We start from the raw sequence: 17,592 nt of genomic DNA, 5'->3' as shown, positions 1-17,592 counted from the left end.
GAGAACGGAGGAGAAGGAATTGTGGCATGGCCATCCCCCCTCGGGGGTGATTTCTCTCTTTCTGTCTCTCTGTCTCTCTGTCTTTGTGGAGAGTGCACAAACTCTTTAGCAAAAACCTATCCAAAAGAAAAAAAAAACACATAAATTAGGGGGCTAGAAGGTGCATGGTGGTTTCACCACTGGTCTCCCACATGGCCAACTGTGGTTCGAGTCCTGGATTTGGCACCTTCTTTTTTCACTTTTCCTTTCTGTCTTTCTCTGTCTCTCTCTAGTGAGTGCATGTGCCCTGTAGAACATTTAGAATAATTATAATAATAAATAAAATTAAATAAATAATTCTTTAAATATATATATTTTTTTAAAAATCAAGGAAATTGCAACATATTTTCTTCAAATGCACATCGTTTAATCAGATGGTGGTGTCTGATACAGAAATCCTGTATGTCACTCTGTGTTTATTTTAACACACAATTTTCTATATTTGGGTGTGCCTCTTGTTCATGGACTATCTTGATAAAAGAAAGCAGGAGAAAACTTCCACCCTCAGTATTTAGACAAGGTATTCTTACTGTCACAAGCATGTGCTATATCCCATTGTATGTGACTTACAGCTGTTCCTACACAGATCCCTTGCCATTTATCTATCTACACAAGAATCAGTTACATTCTTAAGTAAGAATTTGTAATTTTTTTAAGAATTGGAAGAATCAGACAGACAGTTATGAAAAAAGAAACAAAACTAGGCATAACTAAATTTCCTTTTGAATCCATTCTTCAGTATGATACCTGTACCATTTAACTGGTATTTGGGTTATAATTTGATGATGATGTGATATTTTGTAACAATGATTTTCTTTCATATGCCCAACTTAGAACTTCCAACTTTTCAGTGTCTTCCCATCATGTCAAACCCCGAGAGCACATTAAATATTCATTGACTTGCTGATTGACAGTTTAGGAAGAAGACCCATAGGTCACTAGACTATGGGACTTAATCAAGTCATCAAATATCCACAAAACTTTGCTCTGTGAAGAGCCTACAAAATACTGAATAAATAGCAGAGGGTATGGATTTCAACTCCTTTCTACTGGACCACATGATTTGTAAGAAATCAATCAAAGTCTTAATTTGATTGTTCTATTTTTAAAGTAGATTTATTTATTTTTTACATTAGAGAGAGAAAGAGACATTCCCACAAAGGTCTTCGCACAGTGATCCTATCTCCATCCCCAAGCATACATGATCAGGGACACACACAAGCACCTGACGTGTACAAGGTGACTTCAGGAGGCCAACCCAGTACCTTCCTGTGTGTCCTTATCATTGTAGAGTGACACTTGACCACCACACTACCACGACTTGCCATGTTAGTTTTTGTAATATGTACCATGATATAATCCAATAAAACATGATTAAATATAGTAAAATATCTACTAAAAAGTAGTAATGGCTCCCTAGTATTAAAGATTTATTATAAGTAGACCTTACACTAGGCATATTTACCCAAAATATTCCATTTAACTGTCTCAAAAATCCCTTAGGTGATGCCATTAAAGTATCAAAGATGATAAAGTACATTCATAAAGAGTTGATCAGCTTACTCAAAGCAAGTAAAGCAGAAACTGGCACCAGGCTTAGAACACAGTCCATGAAGCTAGAATCTGTACTCTCTTGCAATGCTTCTTTGTGAGGCTAAGCTAGGTGAGTTCCTAAGCCCCTTTCTAGTCCTGCTATCTATACTACAACAGTTTACTTATCTATTGAACACAGTCTATTATGTCTATAAAATTCAGAAAAATACCACATGTTATAATGTGTATAATGGAGGCCATGATGCAAGAATGAGCTTGTACATTCAAGGTACTGGCAAAAGGCATGTTCCCAAATGGGGTGAGTTGTCCCTTCTTGTCCATTTGTCATTAATAAGCACTGCTGTAGCTCAGGTTGGAAAAGGTTGGGTGAGGTTAGTGCCCTGGAATAGTAGAAGAAACTAATTCTGTCTGAGAACCACTGTGCTATTCATCATTCCTCCCAGGTGGCTGACTGCTCTCTATTGGCAAAGGTCAGCCCTGGATACCCGACCAGTTCTAGTCCCGTATCCCTGAGGGATCTTCATAATCCACAAAGCAATTTGGATTTGTTTTTAAATTACACAGGTGGCCTTTCATTGCATAGATTCTACGAAAAGTCATGAAATTGCACAAAGAATGACCACAACAATCTGCAGAAAGTTCCAAAGGGGAGAAGAAATAAACAAAAGGGCTGCAGGAAAAGAACAAGGCATTTCAGTTGACGTTAAGCTGACTTTTCTTCATTTCCCATAAGGTCACATTCAAAACTCTCTTTGCATTTGGATAGCTTAGGGTGGCTGAGTGTTAATTTTAGGAAAATGGTCACCTTTTCTGCTGCTGCTGCTCCTGTCAAGTCAGTACCATTGATGACAATAAGAGAGGAGAATGCAAAAGGCATTCTTTTTCTTTTTTGTTTTTTTTTGGAGAGGTTTTCACTATAGGGCGCGTGTGCTCGCCAGACAGACAGAGACAGAGAGACAGAAGGCGAGAAATCAGCCCCCAGGGGGGATGGCCATGCCGCAATCCCTTCTCCTCCATTCTCCTCTCGGGATCTTGGGCACCCACGCACACGCACCTGGCGGGAGTTTTAAGCCACTGGATCTGGGATGCGAACCGTTGTCGACTTCGTGGGAGTCCAGTGACACAGGCATTATGCTAACTGCTGGTCCTGCAAAAGGCATTCTTACTCTCTCTTAAAACTCAGAGCATGGCAGATAATATTTTTTTTTAATAAATAGAGGATTTCCTCTAATTTCAATAAAATGGTCTGCTTAGCCTTTCTTTCTGAATCTCTACTATCTTTGTCTTTGCAGAACACTGATGTTTAAAGGTGATGATATGCAGGGCAACACATCTTAGAGTACACCCTAAGGAATTTTTATGCTTCACGTCTCAAAAAGCTGATGGAGTCTTAAGGGAGGATTTACACAGTTGTAGCTGACAGAGGTGTTTGTTTTTACTTTTCTTTTTAATATGCTTTCCTTGTTCAGAAAGTCATGCATACAATATTTGGCTTACAATATATTAGTACTTCACCAGCCACCCACTCCGGCCGAATTCACTCTTGGAAGTGGACTCGGATGTCACAATCAGGGTAGCAATTTTATTCAGTACCTACTATATAGCAAAGTATCATTTTTTTAAAGGAACATGCACGCTTTCCTAATACATTAATAGTAGCCTTCTAGGCTCTGGTGCAATATATGGCTATAAGAATGTGAAGTTATTATCTCAGCTGGTTTATATCAAAGAACAAGTTCTGCAAGGCCAAGCTAAATGTGTCATGTCTGGTGAGGAGAGAAGAAGGGGAAGGGGTGTCATAGATTATAGTACAATGCACATTTTAAAAAAAGAATTATTTATTTACTTTTATTTATTTATCTTATTATTGTTTTAATTTGGCCAGAGAGAGAGACAGAGGGAGAGAGAGATGGAAAGAGGGAAAGTGACAAAGCAAGCCATCAGGTCTGGCTAAAACTGTTGTCAGCCAGGAGGAAGTCCAGAGTCTTAACCACCATACCATCTGCCTGCTCCTCCATGCAAATTCTTCTGCCATGAAAACATCATATCCTTGCTATTTTATTTGTACACTATCAATTGGTTAAATGTTTTCCAGTTTAACTTTCTGTATTCTCTTGCATTCACACTTGACCTTGGCTTCCACTGCCGTCATTCAGGCTCAGACACATAGAGAACCGGGGCTATGTTTCTGCCTTTAGCAATTCACAGTTTCAATCATAGGATAGGCTCAGGAGGGGTGCTAAAGACTCATGATGGGCTTCTCCATAATCATCACTGAGCTGCCTAAAGCAGACAGAGAACAGGAATACAGCAACCCTGACATCTACTCTAATGGTGGAGGGTCTTATTCTGCTACAAACTCTAGAGGATGCTAAGAGGACTTGGATGAAGGTTCTCATATTGTGGCTATCCTGGGAAATGTGAATGGGAAGCAAAGCTGGGAGTAAAAACATGTTCAGTGAGATTTCACTGACAAGACACCTGAGCAGATTCTGCTACACAGTAATTATTGTACAACTTCAACAACTCCTGAAGCTGCAGCTGCACCCAAACCAATTAGACCAGAATCTTGTGGATGAGACCCAGCCGTCCTTGACATTCTCAGGTGACCTAGTGCATCACTGAGTACCTTTGAACTATAGTGGTATAAGCCACTAAAGAGTCCAGGGTTCTGCTGCTTTCAGCTCACCTTTTCTCTGCCCTTTTTGCTCAGTCTCCAGGGATTTGGCCAGATTTCATTAAATCTTTTAATTATATAGACTTAGAACACAAATGGTAATTTTTGATGGCATCTTAACAAGTGTGCATGATGCTACAAGGATTTAGAATCCAGGAACCTGCTCCAGATGCTGAACAAAACATTTTCTATGCATGATTTCACTGAATGCTCACAACCATCCTCAGAAGTAAGAAAATGTTCATTTCTTTTTACAACTGAGACAATGAAAGCTTAGATCAGTTAAATAACTCAGCACAGATCATTTAGCAAGCCTGTGATAAAGACTGAGCATGAACCCAGGTCTGTGTGGTCAAAGCGCTGACTTCACACACAGCCTATGGTAGAATAGGGTTGCTGGGGATCTCCATTTGCTTTGCTGGGGATAAATTCTTCTGATGTTGGGACACAAGCCACAACCCAACACAAACTTCTTTCATCATCCCTAGGAAGGCCATGTGTCTCTTCTCCACCATGACCAATCATCTCAGCTCAATATTGCTCTTGAGCCTAAAGGCTGAGGCTTAGCAGGGCTAGTACAAGGTAGTATGAGTACGGGAGTCAGAGTCTTCCAATTTTAAACTGCGTGAACTTGAATGAGCTACTTCTTTATCTCTCTGAGCTTTAGTGTGCTTTCTATACAGTGAATTAAAAAAAAAATACATTGCTAATGAGGAACAGAAGAGAAAGCTTATAAAACATCTATTAAAATGCAAATGCATAACATATTCCTAATAAATGGTGGTAAGTAGGGGAGTTGGATGGTTTGATTTTTTGAGGACACTCCAGGAACAGATCTCTGCCCTGCCCAGAACAGCTGTGGGGCATTGTCCCTTGGGATGGGAACAGCTGAGGTATAAGCCTCAGCACTGGTCCAAGATGAGACCCCATGGCCGGACAAGCTGTGTCCTTGCTCACCCTGGCCAATGTGGCTGCTTCCCATTTTGCATCTTTCTGCTTCTTCCCACGCAGGACATCTCTGCTACTTCATTTGCTCTTAAAAATTGATTACCAAGTGTGTGTAAAAATCACTTTTAAGGAGCACTCCCTCTTGAAGAAACAGTATAACCATCATTTTTGTTACTCAAAGGGCTATAGACTACCTACAGAAAAAGAAAGAGGAGTCTGTGCTTTCTAAACTGAGAAAATCTCTGGAGTTTGTGTTCATGTGTCTTGAAAGGAATAAAGCAATTACAAAGATGGACTTCATATAGTTAAAGTATAAAGGAAAATTAACAATGTTATTCCTCCTTTAAATAAACTCATAACTGGGACTGACAGGTGGCATGGTGGTTGAGGTGCTGGACTCCCATGGGGCTGATTGCAGTTAGAGTCCCATACCTGTCAGCTTACTTTCTCACTTTCTCTCTCTTTTGTCAGATTAAAAAAATAGGGACCAGCAGTTAGCGTAATGGCTATGTCTCTGGACTCCCATGTAGTCGACCGCGGTTCGCATCCTGGACCCAGTGGCTTAAACTCACACTGGGCGTGTGTGTGTATGCCCAAGATCCCGAGAGGAGAATGGAGGAGAAAGGATTGTGGCATGACCATCCCCCCTGGGGGGTTATTTCTCTCTTTCTGTCTCTCTGTCTCTCTCGGTCTGTCTGGCAACTGCAAGCATCCTATGACAAAAACCACTCCAAAAAAAAATTAAAATAAAAAATAAAGACAATAAATTAAATTAAATAATTGTTAATAAGTAAATATTAAATAAACACATACATACACACAAATACTTTTTTTAGAAAATTCTATTTATCTATTTATTTATTTATTTTAAATGCCAGAGGGTGCATGCACTTGCTGGAGAGAGGGGAGAGAGGAAAGGAAGAAAACACTCCCCGATGGTGGAGCCTGGTCACATGTGAATTCCTTCTTTTCCATTTGTCCATCCTGTTGATATTTTGGGCATGCATGGACATGTGCTGAGCATGTTTTTCATACTACCAAGACCAGGATTCAAACTGCAGTGAGCCATGTGGGATCTTGCTTCCTTTACCATTAGGCCATGGGGCCAGTCTTTCACACATAAAAATGTACATCAAATCTCACTAATGTTTAAGATAACACATGAGACTTTAAATATATTTCTTACTTGGCATGGGTTGTTTTTGAGTAAAATTTCATCTCCACCCTGATTTGTAACCAATTTTCTCTGACTTTAAATGTATTTAGGTGAGAACATCTGAGAAACATTGGGTAAAATGGTGGAGAGTCAACAGCCAGGTTGGCAAACAAAAAAAAGTCTCATTGGGACCAGCAGTTAGCGTAATGGCTATGTCGCTGGACTCCCACATAGTCAACCACGGTTCAAGTCCCAGACCCGGTGGCTTAAAACTCATGCTGGGCGCATGTGTATGCGTGCCCAAGATCCAAGAGGAGGATGGAGGAGAAGGGATTGCGGTGTGGCCATCCCCCTTGGGGGATGATTTCTCCCTTTCTGTCTCTCTGTCTCTCTCTCTGTCAGTCTGGCAAGCACACGCGCCCTATATCAAAAACCTCTTCAAAAAAAAAAAGTCTCATTTACATTCCATTTCCAAGTCTGCTCTTTAAGAGCTACATGACTTGCACAAATCACTGATCTGAACTTTAGCCTTCCTACGTGTAAATACAAAAATGGTGATGCTTATTCCTTCTCCTTCTCACCCTCCAGATTTGTATTCAGCCCTTCTCTGCCCTGTCCTGTCTTCTAGAGAGCTGATCCTGTGAACCATCCTCAAGGAGGCCAAGGCTAAGGCGTCTCAGGATGGAGGAAGAAAGGCATGACAGGCACCCTGCTTCCTGCTCACATTTGCCTTTTGACTCAGTTCCTGCTGGACTGGGAATCCCCCTTTCTAGCACTTGCTTGGCTTTGGAAATACCATTCCCTCTTTTCCTTTCCTGCCAGAGGTAAGAATTTTTCCCTCCAGTTAGACCCTGGACCTGGCTGCTTCTTCTCACTCAGGAACCTCCTTAACCACACCTATACCATCTTCACATCATTCTTCTCCTCCTCCTTCTTTTTCTTCTTCTTCTTTTTCTTCTTCTTCTTCTTCTTCTTCTTCTTCTTCTTCTTCTTCTTCTTCTTCTTCTTCTTCTTCTTCTTCTTCTTCTTCTTCTTCTTCTTCTTCTTCTTCTTCTTCTTCTTCTTCTTCTTCTTCTTCTTCTTCTTCTTCTTCTTCTTCTTCTTCTTCTTCTTCTTCTCCTTCTTCTTCTTTGGAGAGGTTTTTGCTATAGGGTGCATGCGCTCACCAGAAAGACAGAGAGAGACAGAGAGACAGAAAGTGAGAAATCACTCCCAGGGGGGATGGCCACGCCGCAATCCCTTCTCCTCCATTCTCCTCTCGGAATCTTGGGCACGCACGCACATGCGCCCGGTGTGAGTTTATGCCATCAGGTCCGAGACTCGAACCGCGCTCAACTACGTGGGAGTCCAGCAACATAGCCATTACGCTAACTCCTGGTCCCCACATCATTCTTCATGAAACTCTCCTCAATCATAGACTTGCTGAAACATTAACTTCCTGTCCCTATCTGACCTACCCTACCCTACCCTGACCAATATAATATTAATACCTAAAGGTGTATTGTCGAGGTAATTTATGCAATGTAATCCTGTGCACAGTGTGCATCTTCCTGAATACTAAATAAGTGGTAGCTATTGTTGTAGTCTTTGTTTAATTTTGGTTAAGAGACGAGTTACAAAGAGTTTCTTGGCTAGAAGTCAGGTATGTTAATATAATCACATTGTTCTTAGAGATTTGGCAGCATGTGTGGCTTCGTCCTGCCCATAGCCTGCTCAGGAAAACCAGGGGGTGACAGTATTTACATATACCTTTGTGCTTTCTCTTGGTCCAGCAACTGGACCTGTGATTTCTGTGTCATTGCTGTAGAACGCAGATATGTTCCTTCCTACACTCTGTACCACCCACAGCTCAGATTAGAGAGAAGGTTACTGACAGGAATTAAATTAAGCCAGGAACAAATGAAAGAGGAGGGGATATAGCTTGGCAAATATTTATGGAGCAAAGGGACAAAGGGGCCAAGGACTGCATGCCACAAGGCATCAGCAAAGAGAGCTGGACACCCAAGCACTGTGTTGAATCTCTGCTAGTGATGGATACTAATAGGAAGCGTCTGTGAATCTTTTTCTTGGCTGACTGGTTAAGGATGTATATATTTCGTGAATTTCATGTATTAATTAATGATTTTATGTTCTCTATATTACCTTGCCTTATAAATTCAAATGGGCTCTTGGAGGCTTTTCAGGTAAGAAATGCCTTCCATAAATGTAAGATTGTTATTAATCTTGATAATTAATATTTAATTTTAAAATGAATAATTAACCCCATTCTAATATCACCTTTTTATGGTATTACTAGAACTCTTACTTTCTTTCATGTCCAGCCTACAGCACCTCACTCTTCTGGGGCTGTTTTTTTTTTGTTTCAAATGTCAAGATTTATTTCATCTCTATACTTAATCTTTGTCTCAGTAAGGGTCCCTGTTAGCAAGTCAAAGATGCAGGTTAGGGCTGGTGTGAGCAAAAGTGGAAATTATAAAGAAGATGTCAGAGAATAAAGAGATTCTTGTGGAGGAAGTCCAACCTGGCTTGCAAAAGATCAGGAGTCAAGAGCAGCCATGGGTTGGACCACCATAGTGCCCCTGCACCATGTGCTTGAGAACACCATAATCCTCATCAATGAATGCAAAATGCTACCAAGAGAATGCATCACCAAGGTTCTGCATGAACATGAGACTGCATTTGTTACTACCATCCTCAGTGCCCAGAGAACTTGTAGGTCACTAGTTCCCTATCTGATGCAGTGGTTGCATGCATCTGTTTCATTGAGATGAGACATGTTATAATGTAAGGGAGCTGAAAGGAACATTTCTGCACCTCTCAGATCTCTACCAATAGTATACTCCAAATTGTCAGGAATTTCACCTGGTAGGATTCCAAAAGTGAAAAATTCCCAGTGTAGTTCTCTTCCATATCACACATGGAACTTCACCAAACTGTATAATCGTGTGACTCGGTTGCCTACCCCATAGTGTCTTTAAAATTAACACTACTAGTTCTTTTTGCTGTGAAGGATAAATTCTTTTTTGCTGTTGCTGAGATTTTTAATTCTTTCTCTTCCACTGCTTCGACAACACTGAAATATAATAATTTCCCAAAGTTTGCCCATTCTTTTGCAAGTGAATATGAGCCTGGGCTTTGGAATCTGACTGCCTGGCTTCAGATCTGTTTGTTCTCTTATCAGGTATATTTGCCTCAGTCACTCTGTGCCTCATATTCTTCTCCTAATAATGTAGCTAAAAGCAACATACTTACCTCACAAGGTGTTTATGAGATTTTATGTGTTAATACCATGCTACCCTAATAGTGACCTACGGACAGGGCCAACTACACAGTTATAAAGGTCCAATGAAAAATGAAAATGACAAGATTCTTCTTCAACAATTGTTAGGAATTTCAAGGTGGTAACAGCTTAGCATTAAATCAGGCATGGGTCCCTTAGGAGCATGGTGTCCTGTGCAACTTCACAGGTCACATATCCATGAAGCAGCTCTGTCTGTGAAGCATTGTTAGTTACTGGTCCAGAAAAAGCAAAGACGCTGATTTGAGAGGAAGCATTTAAATATTTTATAGCAATTTGACATTGTCATGACATCTATGTGTGTGATAGTGGATATGTCCTATCGAGTAGGGTGGAAACTTTGAGTCTACGCAACATGGTCGGTTCTCTATGTGACTCCCATGCTTGTTCTGGCTACAGAACTAACACTAACTTACTTCTATCAGTCAGAATCATAGCAGTTAGTCTAGACTCTGCCTGGGGATGTCTCCTGTGGCTGATTTTGAGCTGTACCCTTTCACTTTACTAAATTGTAACTTTGAGTGTAACTCTCAGTAAAAATAATTCAGTAAGTTCTTTTAGAGAATTAATGAAATTGAATGTGATTTTTGTTCCTAAAACTGACAACTATTAAGTTTGGAGAACACACACTCACCCCATTAAGACTGTCCTCACTTCTGATGTCAACTGCTCTTCCAGGCACGCACTGTGATGCAAGTGTTTGCCTGAATATTATTCACATGAGGGACTCAAGATAGAACAGATGATCTTCACGAGTTCTTACATAGAGATATTTTCCTTAATATTACATGCAGCTATTAAGAGAAACCCATGGAGATTACTTATTTAACCTAAACAAAGAAGAATTAATTCCCATTTATGTTTTCTTTTGCTTGTTTTTATTCTGGGAATGTATCCTCAACATATGTAAAGTAATAAAGCTTTACAAAAATATTTATGAAATGATTACTGGTAACAGAAAATATCTTTAAGAAAACTTCAATAATAAATGAACAATTAAACAAATTATGGTGCAACCTTTAAAGAGAATAATATGCAGTCATAATTAATACAGTTTACTAAGAATATTTCATTACATATGAAAATGCTCATAATATACTGGTAAATTGAAAGAGCAGGGTTCCAAATTTATTCACAGTATGGTCTTACCTATGATTTTTACTTTAATGCCTTCATAAAATGCAGGAAAATGACATGTATATTTTGGTGGTAAAATCAGTAACCTTTATCATAAGAGTTACTTTCAAGTCAGATTTGGCACTGTAGAAATTACGTTGAGCTTGGGAAATCAGGATGGATCATCTCCATGTTTTCCTCGGTTTTCTGTACATTACTCCAGGGGTCTCAAGATACACCTTTCAGCAGTCTGCAAGATCTTCAATGCTATATTAAGATTTTTATTTTATTATAAAAATATGTGTAATCTATTTTATTTTACTCCATGACAGGTTGATATTTCTTTTAATAAAAAATAAAATTACTTTAAGAAAAGTAATTACAACAGAAAAGACCACATGCCAAATTTTCTAATTATTTATTGAACAGACACGTTTTCTACTTTTATAGCCTTCTTGAAACCATGAGATTAAACCAACATGAAGAATTAGATTAAATTAGGTGGTGCTTGTGTAGCAGAAACATTTCAAGGTTCAAAATTAAAAGACCTCTTCCTCAGGGTTTCATTGAAATGAAGTATGACTTTAAGAAGATTACCCCAGTTTACTCTGTGCTATTGTATGCCTTCAGCCACATCTAATGTGCCCCTGCTATAGGTACAGTTACTTTCTTTGAGGAATATGGCCCCTTTGAAGTTCGTATTGTAAAAGTGACAAAACAGATGTATCCAATTTTTCTTTTAATATTTTTCTTTTTTCCCCCTAGAAGTAAAGAACAGAGCTTGTCAGTTTATTTGTGATGTCTATAGGAAGATTTGGAGCCCAGATAAGGAGAAAAAAGCAAAAACAAAAACAATAACCACAAACACGTCTCTTTAAAAAGTATTGTAGCACAATTCACAATAGTTAAGATATGGAAACAGCACAAAGTGCACAAAAACTCATGAAAGGATAATGAAAATGTGGTGTATGTACACAACGGAATCTTACTTAGCCATACAAGTGGTGAGATCTGGTTATTTGCAGCAACATTGATAAACTGGAGGAAGTAGCACCAGATGAACTAAGCCAGGGATGGAAAGACAATGGAAGCTAAAATATATGGCCACATAGAAGTGGAAAGTGTGGGGCCAGTAGGTGCCATGGTGGTTAAGGCACTGGACTCCCGCATGGTCAAATGTGGTTCAAGTTCCAGATGTGGCAGCTGGAAAAATCATACCAGATGTGTGTATATGCATGCCCAAAATCCTGAGAGGAAAGTGGAGGAGAAGGAATTATGGCAAGGCAGTCTCCCCCGGAGGAGGGGTGGTGATTGCTCACTTCCCCTCTTTCTGTCTCTCTATGCTGAGCATGCTTACTCTATGGCAAAAAAAAAAAAAAAAAAAATTAGACAGTCTAATGGTGAATACCAGAAGCTTGGAATGAGAGCATTCAATGGAGAAATAGGAATGAATTGGGGAATTGGTAAACAGATGCACAGAGAATAGAAAAAACGGAATGAGTTCTCTTAATTGAATACTACACCACAGTGACAATTGAATGTATGACTCAAAGGAGAGGGATGATTTTATATTAACAATACAAAATAATGATTATTTGAGATAATAAAAATTTTTATTGTCCTGATGTGACTATGGTACATTATATACAGGAACTGAAATATCATATTGTACCCCATAAATATGTAAAATCATTATATGTCAATTAAAATGATTATAATTTAGGCCATTGGGTAGTGTGGTGGTTAAGGTGCTGGATCCCACAGAGCTAATTTCATTATTTGAGTCCTTGACCTAGTGGCTTGATAAACCCGCTGGGAATGTGTGCATGTATGCCTCAAATCCCAGGAGGAGAATGGAGAAGGATTGGGACATGGTCATCCCCCACTGGGAGTGATTTCTCACTTTACTTCTCCCTTTCTCTATGTCTGCCCCTCTTTGGTGAGCACATGAATGCAATAGCAAAGATTTTTTTTTTTTTTTGTAATTATAGTAACATAATGAGAAAAACAGTTGTATAATAGACCTTGTTAAAGGTAAAACAAAACAAAACAAAACAAAACAAAACAAAACAAAAAACAAGTAGGTACTGGACTTACTTTGCCAGCTATATTTAAGCAGGAGCTGAATTACATATCTCAGGGAAGGACTCAGCCTAGATAGAAGTATGGCTAAGAGGACTTCTAAGATTGTTTTTATCTGAAACCATTTAGAGAACGTAACAAGTCCTTGCTGTTGAATGATAAATAAAATGCCCAAGAGATGTATACATCAGCACTGGAGACAGACATTTGCAAGGATTTGAGATGGTACCTCCAGAGCTGTGTGTCCTGAAAGTATTCCACTGAAAGTCACATTTAAAGGTCCACCCTGAAACAGAACTTTCTTTCAAGAAGGTGAGAATATAAAGGTTCAGAATCTATCCATGGTTCTGAACACAGTGAAAGGATAAGGTAAGAAGTCTTGTCTCTAACAAACCCTTCAATATCATGTTTTCCTAAATTTTCTATAAAGCTGCATTAACCAGCCTTACAAAATTGATGGTGAAAATTGGTTTTCAAAGTAATAGGAGTGTTAGATATAAGAACCTAACAAAGTCACTGTAGGGAAAAGTCAAACTCCTTTAGTCCTGTCAACATAAATTTGTGAAATTTGGTTAAGTAAATAAATGATAGTAATACCATTTTTTTCCAGTATATGCTATGTATTAGCTTCTTTGTGCCATTTAATAATAATTAAACTATCAATACCTTTAATTTATTGTTAGGAAAATAAAGTTCAAAGTGATTATGCGTACTGCCATTATATAGCTAGCACAGGTGTAGTCAAAATTTAAATTCTTGGTTGTTGTTGCTTACTTTAAATTTTAATACTCTTGTCCTTTCCTGTACATCCTGTTGACTTTCTGTTACCTATTTAACCCATACCTGGCCCTAACATGACCTGAGTAACTTCTTGCCAAATTGTTAATAATCTCTCTAGAAAGGTAACATTTAAAGCTCATCTAAAGACCAGAATAAAACAATGATGGCCCAAAACATGGAAGAATATGCATACAAAGGGACAAAAAGATCGGCAACAGTGTAGAAACTCTCTTATTCATGTTTACAGGGTTTGCTTTGTACAGAATATTTGTGATTAATTTACGAAAAACCTTTAAAATAAATAAGAAATGAAACACAATCAAGGCACACATATTCTCTCTCTCTCTCTCTCAATATATATATATATGTGTGTGTGTATGTGTGTATGTGTGTGTGTATATATATGACAAATGTGTATATATGACAAATGAGGGGACATACACACACATGTATATATGACAAATGAGGGGAAGAGGGAGGAATTATAACTCAGGTTAAGACATTTCAGTGGAAAAAAGACAGTCTGGTGCTAGGAAAACTGGATATCCACTTGAAGAATGAAAATAAACATCCATCTCTCACCACTAACAAATATTAATTCAAAATGAATTCAAGATGTAAATGTAAAACCCTAAGCTATAAAAATACTTGAGAAAAATACAGAGGAAACACTTCAAGATATTAAAGTAGGCAAACATTTCTTAAGTAAGACCCCTAAGTCACTGGCAACAACACCACAATAGACAAGCAGGATTACATCAAGCTAAAATGCTTCTGTACAACAAATGAAACAATAGCTAGTGTAGAGACAACCCACATATGGGGGAAAAATTTGCAAACTATATTTCACTGAAAGGATTAATAAGCAGAATATATAAGAAACTTAAATAGCTCATTCATAAAAATAATCTAATAAAAATGGACAATCTGTCTGAAAAGATAATCCTCAAGTGAAGACATACAATGGTTAAAAAAAAGCGTAAGAAAATAATATTCAATATCTTCTATCATAAAAGAAATGCAAATCAAAACAATGAGGTAACATCTCATCTTATTTCAAATGGCTATGATAAAAAAAAAAAGCAGATAATAATGAGTACTGGAAAGGTTAAGTAGCAAAGGAATCCTCCTGTACACCCACCTGGGGTGTATATTACAGTTACTATGTTAAATAGTATAAGGTGTCCTTAAAAAAATTGAACTAACACAAGGCTCAGTAATTCCACTCTTGGATATCTACTCTAAGGATAGGAGATCACTCTGTCAGAGAGACATTTGCACACCTATGTTTATTTAGGCATTATTATCAATAGTTCAGACATGGAATGAATCTAAGTACTCAACAAATAATGAATGAATAAAGAAAATGCAGTATATACACACAATGGAATACCACTCAGCCATAAAGAATAATGAACACATGTCATTTGACATAAAGTAGATAAACCTAGAAGGTATAATGCTAAGTGAAATAAGTCAGTCCATAAAAGGTAAATATTGTATGTTCCCCCACTTAACATAAACTGAATGTCACAATAAAACGAGGATTCAATGGCATAGCAGGAGAGAAAGAGTAATGATTCTCTAGAAGGTGAGTGATGCTGTACAGGTCAGAGGTCTGGGATAAAATGATTATCAGACTCAAGCATACATAAAAATGTTGGGACCAGCAGTTAGTGTAATGGCTATGTTGCTGGACTCCCACATAGTCGACCACGGTTCGAGTCCCGAACCTGGTGACTTAAAACTCATACTGTGTGCATGTGCATGCGTGCCCACCGTCCTGAGAGGAGAATGGAAGAGAAGGGATTGCGGCGTGGCCATCCCCCCCGGGGGGTGATTTCTTGCTTTCTGTCTCTCTGTCTCTCTATGTCTGTCTGGCAACCGCATGTGCTCTATAGCAAAAACTTCCCCAAAAAACAGAAAAAAAAAAAAAAAAAAAGAATACATAAAAATGTGGAATAGATCATGGAACAGAGTATCATAAGAGAATAAAAGATGTTGTTGACAATTTACTATGTACTTTAAAAACAAAAGCTTGGGGTCAGCTGATGGCATAAAGGTTACGTCACTGGATTCCCATGTGGCTGATCACAGTTCAAGCCCCAGGTCCGGTGGCTTGAAAATCATGCTGAGCATGTGTGTGTATGTGTCCAAGATCCTGAGAGGAGAATGGAGGAGAAAAGATTGTGCATGGCCATCCCCCTTGAAGGATGATTTTTCACTTTCTCTCTCACTGTCTCTGTCCCTCCTCTCTCTCCAGTGAGTGCATGCACCGTAAGGCAAAAACCTCTCTTTAAAAAAAAAACTTGCATAACTATTACTAAATGTGCACAGCATAATGTAATGTTTGATGTTGAATAAGATTAATATATCTATGTACTTGATTTGGGTGTTACACATTGCATGCATGATTTGGAAAATCATACTGTAACTCACAAGATATACAAAGATTATATGTATACCATGCATAACAATAAAAAAGATTAAACAAAAAGCTATTGGGGATTACCAAAGAAGAGATACTGGAGACCCAAATGTTTCTGGAATACATAATGAAATGAATGAGAGGAGTTCCTTCCCAAGGAAGACTGCCCACTCTGCGAATTGTCATTATTTGGGCTACTGCAATAGAACTGAATAGTCATTTTATTTTTCCTTCAAAGCACATAAAAAGGAGACATGTTTTACTCGATTGTCATGGGTCAGCTGATGGTAGGTGGCAGGATTTTAAGGCTTTATCAGGAGCCCAGACTCTGACCCTGCTTCGCTGTGATCCATCTGGGTAAGCTTGGGCAAGTCTGTGCACTCCCTGGTTCTCACTTCTGTCTTCCATTAAATAAAGAGCTCTGGTTTTTCAGTGTCTAAATCCTTTAAAGCAGATTATATGCTTTTTCCTAAAGCTCAAAATAACTTCTTAAAAATCTGTTAATTTTCCATTTCAGAAAAAACCTAAGAAGTTAAAGGACTCTTCCAATGCTTGAACATTGAATTAATTTTTTTTGGGGGGGTAGAGGTTTTTGCTATAGGGTGCATGCACTAACCACAAAGATAGAGAGAGACAGAGAGACAGAAAGCGAGAAATCACGCCCCAGGGGGGATGGCCAGCTGCAATCCCTTCTCCTCCATTCTCCTCTCGGGATCTTGGGCATGCACGCACATGCACCAAGCACGAATTTAAGCCACCGGATCTGGAGCTTGAATTGCAGTCAACTACGTGGGAGTTCAGCGACATAGCCATTACGCTAACTGCTGGTCCCGAATATTGAATTAATTTTAAGCAACTAATTTTTTTAAAATTAAATGAGCTGGTTAGCTGTAAAATAAGTTATGGTGGCTATTCTGAAACAGTGGGCAATAAGTTAAAGTATTTCAGATGGGAAAAACGCTCTAAAAGCAAAATGAGAAGGAGATGAATGCAAAAATTGCTCACATATTAATTCCCTTTAGTGTTTTAGCTTAGTTTAGTTTAGTTTTTTTTTTTTATTATTATTATAAATTTTTTTTCTTTTCTCATCACAACACACATATGAATTTTCCATCCAAAATACACTGTGCATTGGCTCAATCAAGCACATCAACATATATGTTCTCAGCAAATGATTTCCCAATTTTTGTGTCCTGCATACCTTGCCTTTTGTTTTGCCATCCTAGGTTCCCCATCCCCACCCTCTGCCATGTCCCATCTTCCTCCTCCATTGTCCCTGACATTCATGATTGCCCTCAATGGCTTCCGCCCCCCCCCATTCAATTGTTCTACCAATGAACTCAATTAGTCTAAGTATATCCACTAGCTAGCACAGCTGACATATCCTTACACATGTATCCAAATCTGATCCTAGGCATAAACCCCAGGGAGTAGAATGAACATATTATAAAGTAGACCCCAGTTGTGTCCATACAACTCTCTTCAGTCATCAAATGTGCATTTTTTTCCTCCTG

This window comes from Tupaia chinensis, unplaced genomic scaffold, assembly GCF_000334495.1.
Source record: "Tupaia chinensis unplaced genomic scaffold, TupChi_1.0 Scaffold000309_1, whole genome shotgun sequence".
NCBI classification, from domain to species: Eukaryota; Metazoa; Chordata; class Mammalia; order Scandentia; family Tupaiidae; genus Tupaia; species Tupaia belangeri.
Note: the sequence above shows the minus strand (reverse complement) of the source record.